At 39.4% G+C, this 24,781-nt stretch overlaps 1 protein-coding gene and 1 long non-coding RNA gene across 4 annotated transcripts in view; one reads left to right on the top strand and one right to left on the bottom strand.

Moving 5' to 3' along the window:
* Nucleotides 1–7,831, bottom strand: part of LOC140519146 (uncharacterized) — a 45,686-nt gene extending 37,855 nt beyond the window's left edge. Inside the window, exon 1 of one of the 2 annotated variants that reach the window (XR_011972108.1) lies at nt 7,471–7,831. This is a non-coding gene — a long non-coding RNA (uncharacterized lncRNA). The remainder of the gene's footprint in view (nt 1–7,470) is intronic. The other variant, XR_011972106.1, reaches the window with a different exon arrangement.
* NR6A1 (nuclear receptor subfamily 6 group A member 1) overlaps nt 1–24,781 on the top strand; it is a 258,239-nt gene that overhangs the window by 113,730 nt on the left and 119,728 nt on the right. The gene's annotated exons all lie outside the window — the stretch shown is intronic.

Below are 24,781 nucleotides of genomic sequence, written 5' to 3'. Positions count from 1 at the left end.
TTTCTTTAAGGAATTCACATTGTCAGGATTAAAAACAAATCTATAATAATAGGTCTCACTTCACTTTACAGTCTAAAGAGTACTTTCCTCACAATAATCTTCTTAGGTAGGTAATTTAAGGAGCACTTTGGAGAACTTTGGAATCAATTCTGAGACCTGGGAGATACTGGCACAGGACCACCCACCATGGCATGCCCTCATCAAAGAAGGCGCTGTGCTCTGTGAGCAAAGCAGAATTGCAGTAGTTCAAAAGAAATGTAAGATGTGCAAATTAAGAGACACCTCCACTCCAAATGTTCATACGGACTATTTGTGCCTGACCTGTGGTAGAGTCTTCCAGGCTCATGTTGTTCTGATCAGACAGACTGTATCTTGACCCCAATGTAATAATGTCATTTTGGTCTTCTTCTAGCATGAAGGACAATAGCCAAGTAGCATAAACCCATTTTACAGAGAAGGAAATTGAGCCTTAGAATAACAAATATTTATTGTGCTTAGTATAATTTGTTTGATTTGCCCAAGATTACATAGCTAATAATCTGAACTATGGATGTCGGTGCATAGCAACAATAAAACTTCTTATCTGTAGACCCCTATTCTACCAGGGTAGCTGTGTTCATGTTCAAAGTATCCTATCGGTCTTAATGTCCTCTAAGATTTGACTTCCCCTATTATGTACTTGCCTCTGAAAATGATAGTTGTTTTTATTATTTAATATTTGGTAAATATCTCGATAGTGAAGTCTTCAAACTAGTAAGCCTGACATTAATTTCTGGCAAAATTCTACAGTGCGTCATTTAAAGAAATGGTTTATGAACATTTAGAAAGGGATGTGGTACTCTCCAGGAACCAGCATGAGTTCATCAAGAACAGGTCATGATCAACTAACATCTTTGGCTTTTTTTGACTTATTTTGCTGATAGAAGGGTAAAACATAATTGGCCCAAGAGACCTGAATTTTAGCAAGACATTTGACAGCACCTCTTACCCAGCACAGTGCTTGGCCATAGTAGAAAATAAACGATTGTTTCTTCTTTCCTCCCTTTCTCACTTCCTTCTTTCCCCCCTGCTTCCTTCCTCCTCTCCCCCTTTCTCCCTTCTTTTCCTCCCTCCTTTCCATCCTTCTTTCTTTCTTAGGTCCTTGAAGCCTTTGGGGGATGATATGAGAAATGTGGTTAGTCAGATTTGGAACTAGTTGAATGATCAGACCCAAAGTGATTACTTTTAAATGAATCTGTGTCACTATGGAGGGAAAGGCTCTAGTAGATTGGTCCAGGGCTCTTTCCTTAGCCCTGTTCTGCTCATTATTTTAAAAATCAATAACCTAGATGAAGGCATCCTTCTCTAATTTGTGGAAAACATGAATCTTGGAGGAATAGGTGATGTATTGGATGATATAATTGATAAAAGGATGAAAAAAATTTCAGAAATATTTCAACAGTTTAAAATAGTAGACTGAACATAATAAAGTGGAATTTAATCAGAGTCAGAATGAGGGAGGTATGTGGCTAAGTAACACTTGTCATATAAGAATTGGAGATGGGGAAGAGCCTGGGTGTTTAGTGATCTGCCTGCTCCATGAGAGGCAATGGTGTGATACAGCAGCCAGAAAAGCTTGGGTTTCATTTAAAGAAGCAGGGCTCCTAGGATGAAGGAGGTGGATTGGCCTATGTCTCTGGTTTAGCTTGACCCATCTGGAATATTGTATCCAGTGCTGGGGGGCTGCATTTTAGGAATCACATTTGGGGGTGGGACAGTATAACTTCAAACGGTGTACACACTGGGGGCTTTCAGCATGGAGAAGAGAAAATTGGAATGGTCATTGTCTTCAAATATTTGAAGAGCTTGCCTCTAGAAGTGAGAGTCCATGTTTGCTGGGCCTCAAAGTGCAGACCCCTAGGAGCAATTTGTGGAAGTTACAGAAAGCCAAATTTCATTTCAGCTTAAGGAAGAACTTCCCTGACAGAACTGCCTTGCCCTGAAGGCATTCCATCACTGGAATCCTGGGCAGGTTGTTGAGGGAATTCCTGTTTCAAATACGGATTGGCCTCTGTCATTTCCCAAGTTCCCTTCTCCCTCCGGAATCTATAATTCTATGTTGGTATTCTCAGTGAGTGTGTGTTTCTGTTGAATTCTCATTTACAAAAGTATGAAACATGGTACGGTGGTTAGAATAGTGGACTTGAAGACAGACCTGTTTGATAGTCAGCTTTGATTCTTAACTAGAATGTGTGTTGCTAGAAAAATCATTTCATGTATGATGAATTGAGAGCTGGAAGAAATCATCTAGTTCAGAGTAGTTCAGGGGTGGGGAACCTGCAGCCTCAAGGCCACATGTGGTCTTCTGGGTCCTTGGGTGTGGCCCTTTGACTGAATCCAAGTTTTACCGAACAAATCCTTTTATTAGGGGGATTTGTTCTGTGAAGTTTGGATTCAGCCAAAGGGCTGTATTTGACGACCTAGAGGGCTTTGTGTGGCCTTGAGGCCGCAAGTTCCCCACCCCTGATTTAGTCCAACTTTCTTCTTTTATAGATGTGAAACTGAGGCCTAGAGAGGTAATTTGGTCAAGCTCATAAATCTTTGATTTCACATTTGGCATTCACAGGATTAAAGATCCAAGAGCTGGAAAGGACTTCAAAGGTCATCTTGTCTAACCATCTCATTTTACAGATAAACTAAGGCATAGTGAGGTTACTTTGAGGTTTACAAAACATTTGTGTAATTATGACCCCTGTTAGGTAGTAGCTGATATAAGTAATTGTTCTCTCTGTTTTTCCAGAGGAAATTGAGAATGAGAGATTATATGTTTTGGTTACCTATCTAGGCAGTATCAGAACAGGAATTCATTCTTTACACTACAGCACATAATTTCTCTGAGCTTTAGTTTCCTTCTTTCTGAAATGGGGATAATTATATTTGACTTACCTGCCTCATAGAGGTCACAAGACCACAGATTTTTAGAGTTCTAAAGGTCCTTATAAATGCTATGGAATGGGTGTTATTGACTTCTTTGAGCCCCAGTTTCTTTATTCGTAAAAATGGACCAGTAAAATGCATTGGGATGTTAAGGTTGCCTGAGATAATGGCTATGAAGTGCTAACATACAAAGTAACCATATCATGCTAACAAAAACACAAGCTGCTCCTGGGGCAGTGATGATGACATTTACATTCCTGACATTATGTGGCAACTTATTTTTGATCTAGAAGTTATTTGCCCTTTTTTGTCTATATAAGCAGGGCACCTACATGGCAGGGAAACCATTCTAGATGATAGTTGCACCCTCATAAATAAGCTCTTGTTTAATTATACATTATCAGCCTTTGAGGAAACCAAGTATTTGGCACTATGGAAACCATCACCTTTAAAGATGATTCACTTTAATCCTTCTCTGATCTCTCATTGTAAAATGATTGTGACTGAGTTCTGCAAGCCACCACCGGTGGAACCCAGTTTCCAGCAGGTCCTTACAAGCTGGAAAGCCCCAAGGATGGGTCTTGCGATGGACAGGGTTTTAATCATCTTAGGACCAATCTAGCTGTATACAGAGATGCGTATCACTAGAAGCCTGGCCACTTGGTTATAGATGGTTATAGATGCATATAGCAACTTGTGTAGACCCTCTTACTTCTCTACTATGTTAAATGGATCATTTGATTTCTTTAGACTTTAGTTTCCTTAACCATAAAAGGGATGGGTTGAACTCAATATCCAGGGCCCCTCTTGGCCCATTCTGTGATACTATGTTTTTTTAACAGCTTAGTATGTTTGTATCTCTTAGTATGTTTGTATCTCTGTGTATGAGGAGAGGTAAAATCCATACCAATAAAATAATGAATTCTTGAAGTATTGAAATTTCCTGAAACTGCCATGGTTCTTGACATTTTCCCTTTCTATTGGATCCCTGACTAAAGGTTGGAAAAAGCAGAAATCATTTGCTTTATTAAGGATCCTGACTCTCCCTTCCAAATTTTAAAGGGCCTAGGACTAAGATCAGATGGGCTTCTGGAGCCCAGGCTGAGCAGAGTGAATTGTCAGTGCTGGCTGACTTCCTCTTAAACTTTTTTTTACTGCTTATTGGGCCCCTAGTGCTTTTCACTTTGCCCAGTGGTAAAGGTTAGATAATTTGTTTCCCAAGCCCCTTTAACTATGTCCATACTTGAGAAAATTTGTGATTTCATCAGTGTGGGCACTCCCTCCACCTACACAAATTGCATCCTCTCCACACCCTTAATCTTCAAATTTTGCTTTGGCCAAAAAAATTAATCACTTGGTCTCTGGTAATGAGCCTCCCAGAGCTGTTTTTCAGATGACTCTGTATATGCTTGTGTTTGTCTGTTGTTCTGTCTTTGTCTTTGTGTCTGTGGTTTTGGACCCATTCTTGGAGCCCTGTGGAGTGTCTGGCTGACAGTCTTCCAGAGCCTACGATCTCCTCCATACCAAGAAAAGATACCAGTGGAAGAAGCTCACAAAGTAGTTTAATCTTTTAGTACTTGAGGGCTTAGTAAGGAAGAAGTTCTCAGCCAGAAAAGGCCAGTTTGTCTCATGAGAGAGCTAAGACATATGTTACCCTCAAGAAAATAAAAGTTATTCTCACCAGTATGTCAAATGAGGACTCAGGGGCCTTAATGTTAGCTCTGTTTTTGAAAAACCTAATAAAAAAATTCAGAAGTTTCCTCTTTATGAAGATGGCATTTAAGGAAACATAACAGCATTAGTTGTTTGAAATTCTTGGATTCACATGTCTTAGAAGCATGTTTTTTCAAAGCCTTACCATAATAAAGTTTAGTGTCTTTCTAAGTAATGGTTTTTGCCTCAATATTTTATGTATATTCATGTTTACATATACACCATGCTTATGAGAGGCAATATCATAGTGAAAAGAGTCCTGTCCCTGGAATTCAGAGTTGGATTTGAATGTCAGGTTTGCCACTTTCTACGTATGTTATCTTGGGGAAGTCACTTTCCCTTCTTGACCTTTAGTTTCCTCATCCATAAAAAGAGAGAGGGAATTAAATGAGATGGTCTCTTGTCCCCTTCTAGCTTTTATATTCTATATGTTCCAAGATTCCTTTCAGCTGTAACTTATACTAGTAGCCTTAGAGGATTATGACAAAAGTAGTTAATGTTTATAAATGTTTTGTAAACCTTATAATGGTATGGGAATGGAAGTTATCACTATTAATACTATTTCATAGAAGGCATTCTCTATGCTTATCTGCGATGGTTCCAAAGGTTTTTAAGATCCCTTTCATCTCTAAAATTCTATGACCGTATTATGGCCCTGGCTGTGCCAGTGTTCTGGGAAGTTCCTTGCAATGAAATGGGAGCATGCAGAATTGCTGACTTTATATATACATTCACAAAAGGGCATTCATGCCATTTAAGGGAGCTTTTTTGGTTAATGGTGGAAGTTACCCTTAGACATGCTATAGTGACATTGCTGCTGCTGCTTCTTTTTTTTTTTTTTGGTATCCCTGGTCCTACAAGGGAGTACCTCCAACCCTGTAATTTCCTGTTCACTGAAGCTCTCTATCTCTCTGGTTCTAAGCTTTGTAGCTCAGAGGCTGTGACTGTATGGTAACAAATCTCCATTGTCCTGTGGGTGGAATAGTGGCTGGGGCTGAAGAATTGGTGTCTGGTTTCTATTCAAATCCAGGTAGTGAGATATATGAATGGACTTTTTCGAATAGCCATGTGAATAACGTCTGCTCGGCATAAAGACTGAAGACCAGACCGTGCTAGGACAGATTAAGCTCCCCAGTGGCCCACTGTTAGAGAGCTTTTGCCAACAGTGGGTCAGTGGAGATACTAGTAAGTATGATTTGATTGAGGGTTTAATTTTTCCTTCCATTTTGCTTCCAGAATATAAGGTTGCATATTAAACATATCTCTCTTAAGTTTCTCAGCATTTAATGGTTTCTGTTGTAAACTGTGAAGTTGGAGAAAATGGAACCTTTCTGTGACTCTAAGCCGGGTATGATGTTTCTCAGAAGTTTTCTAAATCTTGTAGGCTAACGACATAAAGCAGGCATGTCATAAAGAGAGAGGCTTTCTTTCCTCTTTAATCAGTGTCCTGACTGGGGAGCTGGGAGGGGAGGGACCCTTTCTGAATTCTAGTGCCCAGTGACTTATATGGGCCTACTCGGTCCGGCTCTCATTTATGAAGGCAATTCAGACAACTTCAAGGGCACTTCACAACTAAGCAAAACAAGCCCTGACCAAAGAATCGGCTTTAACCTGTGAACCTGGCAAAGCTTGGGCTTTGCAAGCTGGACTTTTGGTTGGTTGTTTTAACTTGCCTTGAACCAAGATAGATTATATAATTAATAATCATCACCATGGGATAACTAATGTATCTTTCTCTCATGCACAGAAACCCCTAACACCTCCCACCCCCCAGTCACTGCTACGAATGCCCTTTGTATCTCCACGGGCTAGAACTGTTTACATTCCTGCCATATCACAGGTACTACTAGAAAAGAGAGGGGTGTATGGTGCCTTTTATGTTACTTTTTGTCTTAAACTCAGACAGCTTTGTACGCAGGAGTGTGCGGATTACCAGAGTTAGACAAAAGCAGTCTCGCCTGGATAGGGTGGAGGGGAGGCTCAGGGCACTTCCTGTCACTCAACACATTCCAGTTCACTAAAAATTTCCACACCCTTTCCCCCCACCCCTTACAACATTCCCCTCAACACCCTTTAAAAATTGCTTGGAATTGCAAGGAATATTTGGTCCCCCCTCCTTCCCCATTTTCCCATTGGACACAGCAAAAACTGCCCTGAACATATACATTCCATCAGATTGCACAAAGCCTGGCTGGGGAAAATGGCTGGCAGTTTTTAGAATCTAGTCACGAACACACATGAGCACCTCACACGTCCTTTCCCCACCCCCCACTCCCCCTTTGCACAGCAGCTGGCTGACCTGTCTCACCCACTATTGGCCTGTGGAACGACCTGGACTGTCTGGTTTTGGCTCATGCCTTTGTCCATGTCTGGCTCAGTTCCTCCCTGTCTATATTTGCCTCCCTGAGCCCTCCAGGCAATGAGAGTGTTTGGTTACATAGAACTCCGGCATTTTCAAAGGAGTTCCAAACTTTCAACTTTATGGAGAATCCTTTCCATACTTTAGTCTTTTATGATTTTTTTCTCATTTTCCAACATTTTCCGTTTTCAAAAAGAAAGAAATCATTATCAAAAGGCCAAGAGGCGCTTGAGACAACCTTTGTGTCCCTTTCGCAATAACTGATTCATAACTCTCTCCAGCTGCCTTATTAGATGAGTCTAAAAAGCTTCTGTTCCAAGAACAAAGGAGCACGTGCAGAAATGAGATTCTAAAAATCCACTGACAATTTCACTGCCCAAGCAACTCACAAGATCTTAGTAAAGCCTCATGCCCCCAGATTCTGTTTTTAAAATCTTTTCTGTTTCCCTCCCCAACAATTAAAAAAAAATAAAAGTGCTTACCTAGGCAAAGAATCGAAGTAGTCCCGAACTGTTACGTAAGACTTTTTTTTTTTTTTTTTTTTTAGAACAGTTGGATCTCTGTCAAAATGGGAAGGAAAAAAACAGCCATATACAACACACAAAAAAAGGCAAACAAACTTCAAGCTGGCATAGAATGAGAACAACTTCTCTGAATCTTGTTAGTGACTGGGAACTCCTGGCCAGTCTGGGATTCAGTGTAGAGAAAGATGGAGCTGTGAGTTTGTCCAGAAAGAAGGGAAAGGGGGAAAAACAGGTAGTCAGACGTAGGCTAGACGAGGGTATTGAACTGCCCCAGAGAGCTTTGCAGCCCTGTCTGTCTGCTCCACTTGAATTGAACTACATATGACCTAGATGATGGACAGAAGCAAATTGAGTCATGTGCATAGCTGGGACACAGCCTATTTGCTGATCCCTGGCAGTACATGGGGTTTGTTTGCTGATTGGACCATACCCCTGATCATTGAAATATGAAGCCCTTACCATTCAGAGGCAGTAATTCAGGGCTGCCTCTTTGGGTGTCTGCTTGTTTCTCTTTCTAGGGAGAGACTTTCTAGGGTATTAATTTGATTTGATGGGACTTCAACCACCAGTTCTGTGAGCTAGAACTCTTCTGCTCAGGATTTACGTGAAATGGATCCTAGAAAGCAGATCTGCAACATCATAATACACAATAATATGCCTAGAATTAGTAAAAGTTTACAGAGTGCTCCCCTCACAACAAGCCAGTGAGGTGTAAAAGATAACATTCCCACTTTACACATGAGCAGATAGATTCTGTGAGGGGTTGGTTGGTTGTTGTCCTTCGTCTTCAAAGAGGACCAAAATGACATCACCATTGTAAAGTGAAATTTCAGCGTGTCCGACAGTGGCTGATCAGACCAATATGAGCTTGGAGTGCTGTACTACAGGTTGGGCACAGATAATTCATGTGAATATTTGGGGTGGATATCCCAAATTTGTGCATCCTGCTTTTACTTTGTGCTGTCTCAATTCTACTTCGCTCAAAGAGCACAGCACCTTTTCTTATGTGGGCACGCCATGCTTAGCGGTCCTGTGCCAGTGTCTCCCATGTTGCACAATCAAATCCAAAGTTCTTGAGAGAGACCTTGAGGCTGTCCTTGTATCATTTTTTTCTGGTTACCATGTGATCTCCTGCCCCATGCAAGCTCTCCATAAAATAGTCTTTTTGGCAAGCATACATTTGGCATTCGAACAATATGTGCCAGCCCATCGGAGTTGCGCTGTCTGAAGCATAGTTTGAATGCTTGGCAGTTCAGCTGGAGCAAGGACTTCAATGTCTGGTACCTTATCCTGCCAGGTGATCCCCAGAATCTTCCTAAGATAGTTCAAATGGAAGCGATTCAGTTTCCTGGCATGGCGCTGGTAGACTGTCCATGTTTCACAGGCATACAACAATGAGGTCAGGCTCTGTAGGCCTTCAGTTTGGTAGTCAGTCTAATACTTCTTCTCTCCCAAACTTTTCTTCGGAGCCTCCCAAACACTGAGCTAGCTCTGGCAATGTGTGCATCAACCTCATTGTCAAGGTGTACATCCCTGGAAAGTACACTACTAAGGTAAGTGAACTTATCCACGGCATTCAAAATGTCTCCATTTGTTGTAATCGATGGTTCCACGTATGGATAGTGTGGTGGTGACTGATGGAGCACCTGTGTTTTCTTGGTGTTAATTATTAGGCCAAAATTAGCACAGGCAGCAGAGAATTGATCCATACTTTGTTGCATCTCAGCTTCAGAGGCTGCATTGAGTGCACAGTCATCTGCAAACAGAAAATCATGCACCAATACTCCCTCCACTTTGGTCTTGGCTTGTAACCTTTTCAAATTGAAGAACTTATCATCAGCATGGTAGTTGACCTTGATGCTGTGTTCATCCTCATTGAAAGCATTTGCCAACGTGGCTGAAAACATCATGCTAAAAAAAGCATGGGAGCAAGCATACAGCCCTGTCCACACAGCCCAACCATACAGGGCTGTGAGGGGTAAGTGACTTGTCTAACATCCAACATCTAGGAAATGTAGGAGCCACGACTTGGACCCAGATTACTTAGCTGCGGTCTAGTACTTTTTCAGCCAGTGCTAGGCCCTGGGATTACAAGGACAAAACTTTAAAAACAGGTCTTGTCCTCAAGGTTTCTGCACTTTAATGACAGGAGGGATGTAATATGTAAATGGCTAAGTTTGTACATATTTTTAAGAAAAACAATTTGTTGCCTTCTGTTTTTTTACTATAGTCATCTCCTTTTAATCCTCTTTCCCAGCCACCTCCAGCTGAACTCTTCTTTGTAACAAAAACATTGAAGCAAAATAAATGACATAGCAGCCTGACTATATACCGTATTACACATTTCTAGTTTTTCCGTCTCTCTGCAAAGATGTAATTTCATCATCAGTTCTACAGGATAGAGATTTATTGTCACAATTAATAAGTGTTGTTTTCCTTTACACTATTGTAGTTGAATGTTTTCTTTTAGTTTTACTTATTTCATTCTCCATTGAAGCGAGTTGATAAAGTGCTAAGCCTGGAAGGTAATAGTTCTAGTCAGGCAGCTGAGTTCCAATCAGGCCTCAGTCATCTATTAGCTCTAAGACCTGGGCAAGTCACTTAATCGTTGTTTGCCTCAGTTTCCTCAACTGCAAAATAATGATACTCTCTCAAGGTTGTTGTGAGGATCAAATGAGATAATATTTTTGTGAAAAGTGCATAACACATTGCCTGGCACATAATGGGTGCAGTATCAGTGCTTATTCTCTCCTCTCCCTCTCTGTCAGGGAGTACATGAGCCTTTGAGGAGGAATGAAGGAATAATAGTGGGATCAGGAATTCCATTGCCTTTGCTTGTGCCTTGGGCCTCTTGGCAACCTGGTGAAGCCTCAGGAGCCCTTTACAAAGTGTTTTTAAATGCATAAAATAATATGCCCAGGATTACAAAGGAAACCAGTTATTGAAACAGTTATCAAAAAGTTGGGGCACTTTTTTCTTAATTCATGGATTCAAGGTTAAGAACTTCTTCTGTAGCATGTGGCACAGAAACTGAACCCTGAAAGACTCTGAGGATTTTATGATATGGAAGTGAGGAGGGGAAAGAAATTATTTTGGGGATGGGGACTGGGAATAGGTATACCAAGTACCCAGAAGTGAGAGATGGAATGCCACATTTAGGAGGGACTTTTAATGCCATGCTGAGTCACCTTTGGGTGTATTTAGCTTGAGTCAAGGCATAATGTCCTAAACAACTTGAATCTCTTTGTTAGGCCTTTGATGACAACAGCAATAACAAATCTTATTTCTATAGGGCCTGCCTCGCAGCACTGTAGATACTAGAGCATTTTTAACCCTTTTTAATAGATGAGAAAACCAAGGCTCAGAGAGGTAGAGTGGGTTTTTAATTTTCACAACTAGCAAATAGCAAGAAAAACATCTTGAAGTCTCCAACTTTCTATAACTCCTATTTCTATAGCATTTTTGGTATTTTACATTCATAGAATCCTAGACCATCTTGATTGGAAGAGGTCTGACACCATTTCCTAGCTCACACTGGTACAAGGATCCTGCCTGTTGTTTCTGACAACAAGGGGTCATCTAACTTCTGCTCAGCCTCCAAGGCAAAAAATTCTCCTTCACAACTTAGTTACTTACATTGTTTTATCGAGTAATTTCCCTGCAGCACCACCCAGCTGAGGTCGATTGTGAGAATACTGTCCATTGCTCCACCTGCTGCGGGAAGCTCCCTGTGGCCAAGCGACACTAGGGTCATCTCTTTTACAACAGGATTGTCCTTTGAAAACTTCAATGCTGTGACTTTATTTCTTCAGTCTTCTAGATTAAGCATCCCTTGTTCTTGCAATTTAAGGAACTTCATAATAATAACAGCAAGAAGGATTTTTAAGGATTGTAAAGTGCTTTATGAATATTATCTCATTTAATCCTCACAACAAGGAAGGTATTGTTATTATTAATTATCCTGATTTTATTGAGGAGCATGCAAGGTTGTGACTTGCCCAGGGCAATTATAGTTAGTAAGTGAGAAGCAAAATTTGAACTCAAGACTTGCGGACTTCAGATCTAGTCTCTCCAAGAATGCCCTTTATATTTGTATTCCCAGAGTTATTTGGCACATAGTAAGGTCTTAATAATTACTTATTCATTCATGTAGCTGATAGTCTTTGAGCACTATGTGGAGTTTTCTCACTAATGAAAGACTTATCGCCTTCAAAGTCTGTCTTCAGGATAGAGTTTGGTTGATCAATATATTTTTCTTTTTGAATGAATGAGAAGACATTTTCTTAAGCGTTTACTATGTACCTGGGTACTTTGATATCCAGGGGTAAGGACAGAAATTTAAAAAACAGACATTTCCTTCAAGAAGTTTAGACTCTAATATAGGAATGGTACACAGGGAGGAGGTATGTTTCAGTCTGGAAAGTCACTAGGAAGGTGAATGTTGTCTTAGAGCAATTGATTGATGTGTTCTTTTCAGGAATGATATTATTGACTTAGTTACTGTTTCCAGAACAAGATGTAGAAAGTAATGGGGGAGAGAGTATGGATGCTCTGATAACATGGCAGGAAGATGGGTAGACTGCAGCAAGATGTGTCTAGGTCCAGCTAGATATGGTGAATTTACACAAGTCTGTAGTATAGGGGCCCAGGACTTGAATCTGAAGTACCAAGGTCAGAGACAAAGGGTGGGGTGAGAAGATCGTTGGAGTCTCAGTGAATTTTTATCACTGTCACATTTTAAATGAAGTAACTTTGCTGTGGCCAAAAACATCACCTGAATGTTTATCTTTTAATAATGTACACCTCAGCACTTAATATAGCTAGTGCTGGAATGATTGCCTCTAGTTTTGACTTTAAAACCTTTTGAAACAGGAGGACCTGTGAGAAAGCTTCGAGAACTGAAGGTTGTACATCATAAATAAGAGGAGTAGGGGAGGGAGATACCCTTCACAAAGTAGAGGAACTCTTGACAAAAGAAAAGAATAGAGAGGATCACAGACTTATAAAATGGATAATTTTGAGTATATAATTGAAAAAGCTAATACACAAACAAAATCACTGTGAATAAAATTAGAAAGGAAATAGTTATGGGGGGGAGGAAGGGGAAAGGTTTTCAGCAAGTTTGTCAGATAAAGCCCTGATGTCCAAAAGATAAGGAACTAATTCAAATATGTAAAAACAAACAATTTTTCCCCAATTGATAAATGATCAAACTATGAACCTGTATATTTCCTATACCATTAACAACCATATGAAAAATATCCATATCAAAAATAATAAGAGAAATGCAAATTAATACACCCTCGCATTCATCCGATTGGCAGAAAGGGAAAATAGTAAATATTGGAGAGGATATGGGAGGACATCTATATTAATGTCCTGTTAGTAAAATATGGGAAATCATCCAGTCATTCTAGAAAGCAATTTAGAATTATGCCCCCCAAAACCACTTAAACTGTGCATACTCTTTGACTCATACAGATTACAATCAGACTCATACAACAAAAATACAAAGACAAAAGGAAAATACTTATATGTCTAAAAATATTTTTAATAGCACCTTTGTTGTAGCAAAGAACTGGAAAATAATGTATTTTCTATTATTTGGGGAATGGCTGAACAAGTTGTTTTATGTAAATGTAATGGAATATTATTGTGCCATATGAAATGACAAAAGGCGTGAATTGAGAGAAATATGTAAAGACTTGTATGAAGTGAAGCAAATTGAAATGAAAAGAACCAGGAGAAGAATATACAGTGACATCATCAGAAGAAAACTCTTTGTAAACTTAAGAACTTTGAAAAACATGGTGAACAAGCACACTTTCAAAAGATCAGTGATAGAAGTGATAACCCTTCTTCTGACAAGTGTTAGAGATGAAATTCAAAATATGATATACATACATTTTTGGACATGGACAGTATGTGGATTTGTTGTGTTTGACTATACTTATTTATCACAAGGGAGGATTCCTCTCCCTTAATTTTAGGGCTGATCTTAGAGGGGAGCAATAAAGCTGCCCAAAAAGGATAAGAAAGTCAATGAAAATTTTTTTTTAAAAAACAGAATAGAGGAGGTTCAGAGGAGAATCAGCTCTAAAAGAAATACATTGAATAACACCAAGCTGTTTGTAATGGAGATTTGCAGTATGATATACAATCCTTGTTTTTTTTTTTAATGTTTTTTGCATATGGAAGTGTTAACATGCATTGGTGTTTGTCAAGTATAAAATAACAAAAATAAAAATTACTTAAAATTAAAAAAAAAAAACAACTCAGGATCACTTCTAAGCCACGATAAGGTATTATAGGAGGACCTTGGTGGGAGTGAAGCAGGTACAACATGTACCATTATCCCTATTTTATAGATAAGGAATCTGAGCTCCGGGAAGTTGACATGATTTTCCCAAGCTCACATAGCTAATAAATGCAGTGCCCAGACAGGAGTCCAGGTTCTCAATCCATTCTTTCTCTCTTCCCCTCTCTGGATGGAGCCCTGGGCCTGGAGTCAGAAGACCTGGGTTCCAATCCAGCCTGAGACATGTACTAGCTGTGTCACCCTGGACGAGTCACTTTGCGTCTGTCTGTTTCCTTAACTGTAAAATGAAGATGAATAACAGCTCCTTTGACACAGGGTTGTTGTGAGGATCAAATAAGGCAACATTTGTGAAGCACTTAGCACAGTACCTGGCACATGGTAGACACTTAATGAGGGCTCATTCCATTCCCCTTTCCTTCCACTTCTTTCATGGCCAAATGTTCTGTCTGTATTTATTGCCTCTAAATTTCTACCTCAGTGTTCACTTTTCTACCACCTTGTGATCTGGCCTCAGATCTCAGGGGCAACTAAGTGGCTCAATAGATAGAGTGCCAGGCCTGGAGTCAAATCCAGTATTGGACACTTAACTGGCTGTGTAACACCCTGTGCAAGGCACCCTCTATTTGCCTCAGTTTCTTCAACTATAAAATGGGAATAATAATAGTATCTACCTCCCAAAGTTTTCTCAAATGAGATAATATTTGTAAAAAGCCTTAGCAGCATTGCCTGTCATATAGCAGAATCAATAATATAGTTAATAAAATTTATTAAGTTCCTACTATATGTCAGGCATTGGGCTTAGCACTAGAAATACAAAGAAAGGAACAAGAAAATCCTTACCTTCAGAACTCACAATCTTATCTTAACCGTACAAAAAAAAAGGGTTGAAAAGGGTGGGGAGGGGGAGATTGCCTTTGAGAGGCATGAGGAAGCACTTCAGCCAGAGTGGGAAGTCATCTGAACTAGTGTTTTTCCCATTTGAATTCATCTTGCTGAATAATGAGTTTCTGGAGATGATGAAGTCCAGGAAAGTAGCTTGGTAGGAAACAATGAGGGCGATTCCTTGGGTGTCATCCTTAAATGGAAAAGGGCCAGAGAGGAGGATACCGGGGGATAGAAGGGCCCCAGGGACAGGATGTTGAGGAAGGAGATCTCAGTTTCTGAGCTGATTTCATTTTGTAGAATGATGAATATCTGGAAATGATGAAGGTCCAGGAAAGTAATTAGGAGGGAAAATAGTAGGCACTCTATAAATGATTAGTCCCCTTCCCTTTATCACTGAACTCAAAACTGCTTTCTCCAAGGTTACCCGTGATGTATTAATTGCCAAATCTGTAGCCTTTTCTCAATCCTTATTCTTTTTGACTTTCATGCAGCTTTTGATCATCCTTTCCTAGACACCTTCTCCTTCCTGAATTTTCATGACCCTGCTTTCTTCTGGTTCTCATACCTGTTTGGCTTGTTTCCTTTGCTGAGTCACTATCCTCTTTGCAGGGTTGTATTGCAGGGTTATGGCTGTATATTTTTGGTGACTATATCAGCTCCCCTAGATTCAGCTATCACCTCTGTGCAGACAACTACTGGATCTCTATATACTGTCCTGTGTCACCAGTTACTTATTGGAAATTCCTAACTGGATGTCCCATAGGCATCTCAGCTCAGTAAGTCCAAAACCAGAATTGATTTTCTTTTCCCCAAACCCTTTCCTCTTCCTGACTTCCTGATTCTTTTTGAGGGACCACTATCCTTCTAGGCACTCACATTCAAAACTTGAGTCATCCTTCACTCTTCCTCTTTCTTATTTCTAGCTTTCAGTCAACTGCCAGGTCTGTGAATTCTCCCTCCATAGGAGAATCCTACCATCAGTCATTCTCTCCCCTTACATATGGCTACCAGTCTAGTTCAGGCCCTCATCTCTCACCTGAACCATTGTAATAACCTCCTAATTAGTCTTCCAGTCTCCTGCCTCTTGCTTTGCAATCCACTGCCTATACAACTGCCAGATTGATACATGTTCATAGAACTCACCTCCTTGGGAAGCTCCAGTAGTTCCCTTTTGACTCAAGAATAAAACATGAACTTCTTTATTTGACTTTCAAAGCCCTTCACAGTCTGGCTTCAGCCTGTCTCCCCAGGTTTCCTGAACATTACTCTCCTTTACACAGTTTACTTCCTAGTGAGACTGGCTCAGGCATCTCTTTCCTGTATAGAACATTCTACCTTCTGTCTTACTGCTTTTGCACAAGATGCTCTCTTGCCTCTGCTACAGCCTCCCTGCCCCCCAACATAGCTGCTCTCTTGACTGCATCATAGAACATTTAGCTTCCTTCAAATTCAGCTAAGGTTCTACCTCATCCAGAAAGTCTGTTTTGATATTTTATCCAGTTGTTAGTGCCCTGCCCCAGAAGTTACTTTGTACTTGATTGTATGTGAACATTCTTGGTAGAGTGGAAAGAAGACTGACTTTGGAGTTGATAGGTTTTGCACTCAAATCCTACCACTGTCACTTACTACCTGTGACCTTAGACAAGTCACTTAACTTCAAATAATCGGCCTTAAAATATCCTTCCAGCCTTCCTATTAGAATGTAGGTGGGCAACTGTTTTGGGTTTTTTTTTAAATCTAGCACCTTAACACATAGAAGATGCTTAAAAAATGTCTGTTAAATTGAATCCAATCCTAGTGTAATGTTCTTTTTACTCTACCATATTTCGTGTTAAGAACAGAAATTTATTCTCATTGCAAGTTGTCAGTACATCAGCAAATCAGTTTCAAATTCAGCATTGTAGAGGACTCTGAAATCTTTGAATGGAAAGAAATCTATCCCTAATATTTCCTCTTTGGTTGTATTTTTGCCCTTATCTGATCTCTAGTCACGTAGGAAACTGCCACGAAGTTGGTTGGAGAAGCCTGGTCCCCAATGAACTGTGACATAGCCTTTAATTATGCACAGCAGTCAGGGTCTCTCTTATCAATCTGTCTGAGCATGTGGATCCTGGGATTTATTTCAGTCTTCTTGGGCCACTGGGAAACTAGGTCATTAACCAGCACTGTCACTTGTGACATTTTTGTTTGATGTTTGAAAGCTGTTTTCATTTCTTTGATGCAAGTTGACTTCATATTTTGAGTTTAAAACAACCACGTGTAATAAGGTTCCAGCCCTGATATGTTACATTCCATACCCTGCTGTTTGTTGAGTTTTTTCCTTTTCTTAACAACTGCCTCTCTTAGTTCCAGACTAGAGGCAGTGTGGTATAGTGAAAAGAACATTGCATGGGAAGCAGGAGACTTGGATATGAATCTTGGCTCTGCTCTGCCCTTCTCTTAACTGTGTGATCTTTCCTAAGTCTTTGAATCTCTGTTTTCTCATTTGTAAAATGAGGGGGTTGGATTAGATGATACTAATCGTTATAACTCAAGAATTTAAATAGTTTCTTTAAGGTCTGCACAGTATTATGCATATATGATCTCATTTGATCCTCCTAAGACCCCATCTAGTTCCAGCATTCTGTATTTCTACAACTGCCTTGCTTGCTGCCTAATTTCACTGCATACCTTTTTTTCTTTCACAATTCCTTCCCTGCAGCACCATCCCCTCCCCCCCCCCTTTAGGATCTGGAATCATAAGCCATAATCAAATTAACTCTGTCATTGTTTCTGCATTGTGGTTCATTCTTTTTTCCTGTCCAACTCTTTGTCACCCACATTTGGAGTTTGTTTGTTTTTGTCAAAGATGCTGGAGTGGTTTGCCATTTCCTTCTCCAGCACACAGGGTTAAATTAAATGACTTGCCTAGGGTCAAACAGCTAAGCGTTTGAGGCCAGATTTGAACTCAGAAAGAGACTTCCTGACTTCAGGCTTGGCATTCTATTCCCTGCACCACCTAGTTGCCCTTATTCCTGCATGAGATGTATTAGTTAATTACTTCCCTAGCGCCCTGTTTACCTCCCAGTAACATTCTGGATCACAGTGCCTCTCCCTAGCCACCACTCCCTGTGTTTGTTGTTTCCCCTACCTTTCAATGGGCAAGAACTATCTTCTCTTTTACATGTATCCCCTGCAGTTAGCCCTGTGCTTGGCACATAGATAGCACTTAATAAATGCTTTTTCAGGCATTCATTCATTCATCTCTGAGATTCTTTCCAGTTCTTAGAGAATCACAAAATTTTGAGTGACAGGGAACTTAAAATATTTTCTAATCCAACAGCTCGTTTTCCAGATGAGGAAAGTCAGGCCCATGCCAGAGGAGTCATTTTTCCAAAGTCACACAGCTAATGAGTAGCCAAGCCAGGATTCTAACATGGTCCTCTATGTATAAATCTTTAGTTCCTTCCATTATAATATGCTGCCACTTCAATATGTATCTTCTAAAATCTCTTCCAAATGCGACATTTTGTGTTTCCAGATTGATATTTTGATGCAGACTATTATGGTAAATTATTGTAGTTTTTGATAGAATTACTGATGGTCAGTAAAAGTAAAAATCTGTTTTGCTGCAATATAGATGGAAGTAACTAATATTAATAATTAGCTTCTGGTGATGGAGAAAATATAAAGATAAGTATTACATGGTTTGTGGCTCCATCAAATTTACAATCTAATAGAGGGTATATATGACATAATTATTTATTTTTCAATAATTGAGGGATCTGTAATTTCATTTGCAGCTAAGTAACATAGTAGATAGCTCTCTGAGCCTAAAATCAGGAAGACTTGAGTTCAAATCTAGTTCCAGGTGTAATCCTGGGTAAGTCACTTAATCTCTATTTGCCTCAATTTCCTCAGCTGTAAAACAGAGATAATATTAACACCTATTTCCCAGGGTGTTATGAGATTCAAATGAGATAATAGTTGTAAAATGCTTAACATGGTGCCTCATACATCCTTTCTCCAATCCTTCCTTCTTCTTTCCCCACTTTCTCTCCCTCCCCCTCCTTTCCTTCTTTCATTCTGTACCCTTTCCTTCCTTTTTCTCTCCTCCCTTCCTCATGAATTGTTGACAAAGTGACCTGGTGACCAGCCTTTTCATGATGGATCCCTTTTCACTTAAATAGGCCAATCTTTGCTCAACAGACAGTATTTGGGTGAACAGCCTGTCCCTGAAGCCTTTCAAACTTCAGTGGAATGGACAGAATTCATCTGTCAAAGTCTTTGAGTCCTCTACCTGATTTCGTAAAGGGGCATTTTGGAAAAGGACACAAATCAACATAATATAAATTAGAATAAAAGAAGTCTATAAGTGGAATGGAAAGAGTGTATTCATTCAAGGTCTTGCTAATTCTAATAGTCTATGTTCTGAGATGCTTTTCAGTTCTAACATTTATTCAACACCTACTATATGTAATAAGACTGATGATGCAAAGAAAAAAACGACACTAATGTAATTGTTATTTCAGTTGTGTCCGACTCTTTGTGACCTCATAGGAGGTTTTCTTGGCAGAGATATTGGAGCGGTTTGCCATTTCCTTCTCCAACTCATTTTACAGATGAAAGAATGGAGGAAAACAGAGTTAAGTGATTTGCCCAGGATCACACAGCTAGGAAATAGCTGAGGCTATTATATTAATATATATAATTTAATATTAATATATTATATTAATATCTGAGGCCAGATTTGGACTCTGGGAGATGAGTCTTCTTGACTCCTGGCCCAGCATACTGTCCACTGTGCTACCTAGCCTCCCCTCACTAATGTAATAGCTAGCATTTACATATTGCTTTAAAATTATCCAAGTACTTTATGTATGGTAACTCATTGATCCTTACAACAACCCTATGAGAAGGTGAAATTATTATCATTCTTATTTTACAGATGAGGAGCCTAAAATTGACTTTGACTAATATCAGTTCCTGAGACAAGAGCCACCTATATGCACAAGTTTATATTAGGCAAGATTGAATGTATTAGGGGGCAAAGGAGAAATTATTTTAATTATGGAAGATCAGAAAAGGCTTCATAGAATAGCTAGTACTTGAAGGACGGAAAAGATTTCAAAAGGGAGAAATGAGGAGGATGTTAATGGATATGTGGAAGAAGAGGGCAGGAAGAGATCAGATGAGGGAGACCTCTTCTAGCTGGAGAGATGGCTCTTTGGAGATTAAAAGAACAAAACAGACTACATTATTATCATTACATACATGAGACTGTTTAAATGAAGGCTACTTGGAGATAAGCGGAGACACAGCATGGACTGGAAGAGAGCCTTTTTGGCTCTCTGCTCCTATAATTCTCTCATTTCCATGTAGCTCCTTTGCACCTTTGGCATCAATTGAATGTTTCTTGGTTTATTTCTCATTTTGTATGGACAGGATTAATACTTAACACAGGATCTTTGTGGCCATGAGCTGGATTATGGGGTAGAACCATTTCCTTTGCCAGGTGACTGAACAGAGAATATGTTTTATTTCATTCATACGTTTTAGAATTAGAAGGAATGTTAGTGCATAGAATGTTAGAAGTAAACATCCGTGTTCCACATGAACTCAACAATCAACCCCATGAAACTGCCTGCTTGGGAATTACTCCAATTGTTAGAAAATTTATTTTTCTGCTGAACAAATATTCTCCCTCCATATAATTGGTACCTGTTGGTTTTACATATTCCTTTTCAGGATAAGGAAAAGTCTAACTCATCTTCCACATTTTTAAATACTCGGAATCATGTCATTCTTAATTCTTCTTTAGACTACACATTCCCCCTTCCCTCAACTGTTATGAGACTTTTGTCTTGTTCTTCTCCTACTTGCATTTCTCAGTATTTTCCAATTCATATTTTTCCAAGATGTGGCACCTAGAACTGTACAAAATATACCCAATTTTTACTATGGTCATGCTTGGATAAAAAGGTCAGATTGGGGGTTTTTTTGGGTATTGGATATTTCATAGATAATAGAATATTATAGTGTGGATTCTTTGTGTTAATTTCTTTTTAATCCTTTAGTAAGAGATGTGTTGATAGGCAGAAGACAGTGATAGGATATGGGAAATGTGCATTTCTTTCACCAGGCAGATCCCAGGGTATTCTCAGTGGCCCTTAATGCTATCCAGAGTGCCATGTCTTCCTTGCTATAGTGCCATTAGGGGCTTTAAAGATTTAGCCAACTAAAGAGGCAGTTAGAATTTTTTAGGTTTTTTAAAAATTTTTTCCTAGAATGACCAGACCCCTGTCAGGAAACCTTTTTGTGGTTTGTATCTAAGAAACTGTTTGACCATGGGCTAGTGACCTAAACTCTCTGGGCCTCATTTTCCTCCTTTCTAAAATTCAGAGGTTACACTAGGCAGTCTGAAGGATCTTGTTTAGCTCTAGCAGTTTATGCTTTAAGGTTCCTTAAGTACTAAATTTTATTCTATTCAGAAACATCAATGACATTCTAGTAACAAGACCAATCTGTGTTTGAATAGTGATTGCAACTGACTCACTATAGACGTATAGATTCACTGTAGGGAAAATCACTTCACATTCCTGGCCCTTAATTTCTTCATCTATAAAGTGAGGTGGTTGGACAAGGCACCTCTAAAGCCCTTTACAATTTCACATTTTGTGTTCTGCTGTCCCTTAAATAAATGACTGCATTCCAATATTTCTTCAAGCTCAGTCATTCTATAATTATGATTTGAGACCACCCTAAAGTCAGGCTTGCTTTAAAAGGGGGCAAAAGTATGCTTCAATGTACATTTAGACCCCATCAGTTCTTTTTCCAGAGGTTAATAATCATACTAACCCCAATTTCAAGAAGAGTTAGCTCATTTAGCAAAGATTTCTTGTTTTTCACGTACTGATGAGCACACAGTTCAGGAATCACTGCAATTGTGATCCTCAATCCTTTAACCCTCTTCCAGAGTCTGTAGAGCCCAGTTGTGAAGGCCCCAGGTCCAATACACTTGTCTATATCCACAGTCTGTAAATCCCACTTCTCATGTAGTTTGTTCCAAGGCAAATGTTTAGTTACTTGAAGAATTGTAAACATGAATCCAAACCAACAACTATTTCAGATGGCTGCCTCAAATAGGGATATACAGGCTTGGTGTGGTAAAAGAGTACTGAGTGAGAGAGACCTGAATTCTCAAAAGTTTCCTGCCCTGTAAAATGAGAGGAAATAAATGATCTCAAAAATCTCTTGAGCTTTGATATTTTACATTCTAATGTTCATTTCAATTTACTCTGCCACTAACTGAACAGACCTTGGGCAAACACCTTCCCATCTTTGGATCTCAGTTTCTGCTTTCATAAATGGAGTAGAGTCAAATTAGTTGATATCTGAGGCATCTTCCAGCTCCAATTTCCTGTGTTTTTTTAAGGCCTTTTCCCTCTGCATGTTCTATGAAACTTATTTCACTGTTTAGATGAGTCATTATAAAGCACTGATATGAAAACACAATTCAGACCTACTTGAGACTGTTAGGTCTTGATTAAGTCTGTTAAACATTTATTTAGCAAAATATATGTGCAGGACTGTTACAAGAGTGAAAAAAACATAATCTACTTCGTTCCTCATTGAGTTCAGAGCTTGACTCTTAAGGGATTTCAGTTTACATATTGATAGTCTTCCAAATACCTGAATCTCCCAATTTATCATCTTACTCATCTCTAGTACCTACTCCTCCAAACACTTCAGCTACACACAGAGATGATCATATCCTTGATCTTGCCCTTATTTCCTATGATATGATCATCACCTCTTAGTACTATTTCAAAGTCATGATTGTGAACTCTGAATTTCCTTTATTGGATCATAATCTATTGCCATTCTACCTCTCCCTCTGCCTTGAAACTCCAAAACCTGCTCTTCATCCTCGCTGTGATTTCCAGTTCTTCCACTTCTTAGTTTTTTCCCATGCCATCATCCTTATGCTGGCTGTGCTTTTCCTGGCATCTTCTCTATCCCATTTTTACCAACTGGAGAGCCATTTTGACTTTACAGTGTTGTCTTCTCTCTTGATTTGATGGCTCCTTATCCTGTGGAAGATCTTGCCCTTCCATGGATTATTCTTACTATTCACTATCTTCACTCATACGTATATGTTGGAAAGCTAGAAGAAATCATGAAACTATGCTGACTGAGTCCACTGCAAGTTTTATGTTATATAACTTCAACTCTGTCCACACTGCAGCAAGACAATCCTTTTCTACTTCTCTAATCTATTCGCTGGCCTACTCACCATAGCAACTGTAGCCTTTGATACTATTGTTATTCTTTTTTTGATACTTTTCTCTGGGTTTCCATGACACTGATCTCTTGGTTCTCCTACTTGTTTGCACATTCCTCATTTTCCTTTGCTAGATCTTTATGTTGATCCTTGGATATTCACAGTGCTCTGTATCAGCCCCTCTTCTCATCTCTCTATATACTCAAGTGCTCCTATGGATTCAATTTTCATTTCTATTCAGATGACGCAGATCTGTTTGTCTGGCACTAACGTATCTCACCCTGTAGTCTGAGGGTTGGAAACCTGTGGCCTGCTACCATCTAGGTCCACAAGTGCAGCCTTTCGACTGAATCCGAACTTCACAGAACAAATTCCTTTAATAAAAGTATTTGCTCTATAAAACTTGGACTGGGTCAGAAGACCACACCCAAGGACCTGGAAGGCCACATGTAGCATTGAGGTCACAGGTTCCCCCCCCCCACTCCCTTCTCTAGTCTTTCATCTCCAACTAACTGTGAGGCATCTAGAATCAAATGTGCTATAGACATCCTACACTTAGCATGTCCAAAATTAGACTCATTCATCTACCCTTCCCCATTCCTAACTTCCCTGATTATCATTGAAAAATACCAGAATCTTCTCAGTTACACAGGCTTACGATGTATCCCCACCTTCTTACTCATCCTCCCATATCCAATCTGTTGTCAAGGCCTTTCAGTTCTATCTTTATAACATTTCTCATATATTCCCCTTATTTTCTCTGACTGTGCCACAAATTTGGTACAAGTCCTTATCTCATGCCTAGAATATTGCCTTTGGTCCCACTCCAATTCATCCTCAACTCACCTGTCAAACTAATCTTCCTAAAAAGCAAATCTGACGATATCACTCCCCTACTCAGTAAACTTCAGTGTCTCCCTATCACCTCCAAGATCAAATATAAAGTCCTCTGGTGTTCAGAGCCCTTTATAACCGGTCCCTTTCTTGCTTTTCCATGTACTCAGTGATCCTGTGACACTGGCCTTCTTGCTGTACCGCAAACACAACACTCCTCTCAACTCTGGGTATTTTCCCATTTCCTCTATGCTTGTAATTCTCTCCCTCCTCATCTCTGCCTCCTAACTACCCTGGCTTCCTTCAAGTCTCAGCTGAAGTCCCACCTTCTGCAAGAAACCTTTCCCAGCTCTCCTTAATCTTAGTGTCTTCCCTCTGAAACTAGCCCCAGTTTATCTTGTATGTGTCTTGTTTGTGTAGTTGCTTATTTGTTGTTTCTTAGGTAAGCCTGAAGGTCCTTGAGATGAAGGATATATTGTTGTGGGTTTTTTTTCCTTTCTTTGTAGCCCCATCACTTAGTACATTGCCTAGCACATAGGATTTAAATAACTGCTGGTTAACTAATTAGAGAAGATTTAATACAAGCATTTTCTTTTTTTAAAATGATTTTTTCTTTCATTCTAATATCTCTTCTATTTTCTTCTCTCAGTTCTCCCACCAAAGACCATCTCTTACAGAAGAGTTAGAAATAAAATGGAGAGGGATCAGTTAAGCAAATTAATGTATCAGCTGAGTTCAATAGTATAGAATATATATCTACATCCATAGTTGTCCAGCTCTGCAAAGAGAAAAAGGGATGATGTATTCTCCTATCTTTTCTTCTGGCCCATGCATTCTTTCCATTTCAATTTTTATTATTGCTTTTCTGGTTCAGCTTCACTTTGTATTCATTCATATAAGTGTTCTGATGTTTCTGAATTTTTCATTTTCTTAATTTCTTATTTCCATTTCTTGTACTCTGTCACTTT

This window comes from Notamacropus eugenii, chromosome 1, assembly GCF_028372415.1.
Source record: "Notamacropus eugenii isolate mMacEug1 chromosome 1, mMacEug1.pri_v2, whole genome shotgun sequence".
Classification (NCBI taxonomy): Eukaryota; Metazoa; Chordata; class Mammalia; order Diprotodontia; family Macropodidae; genus Notamacropus; species Notamacropus eugenii.
This window is presented reverse-complemented; position numbering and strand designations above follow the sequence as displayed.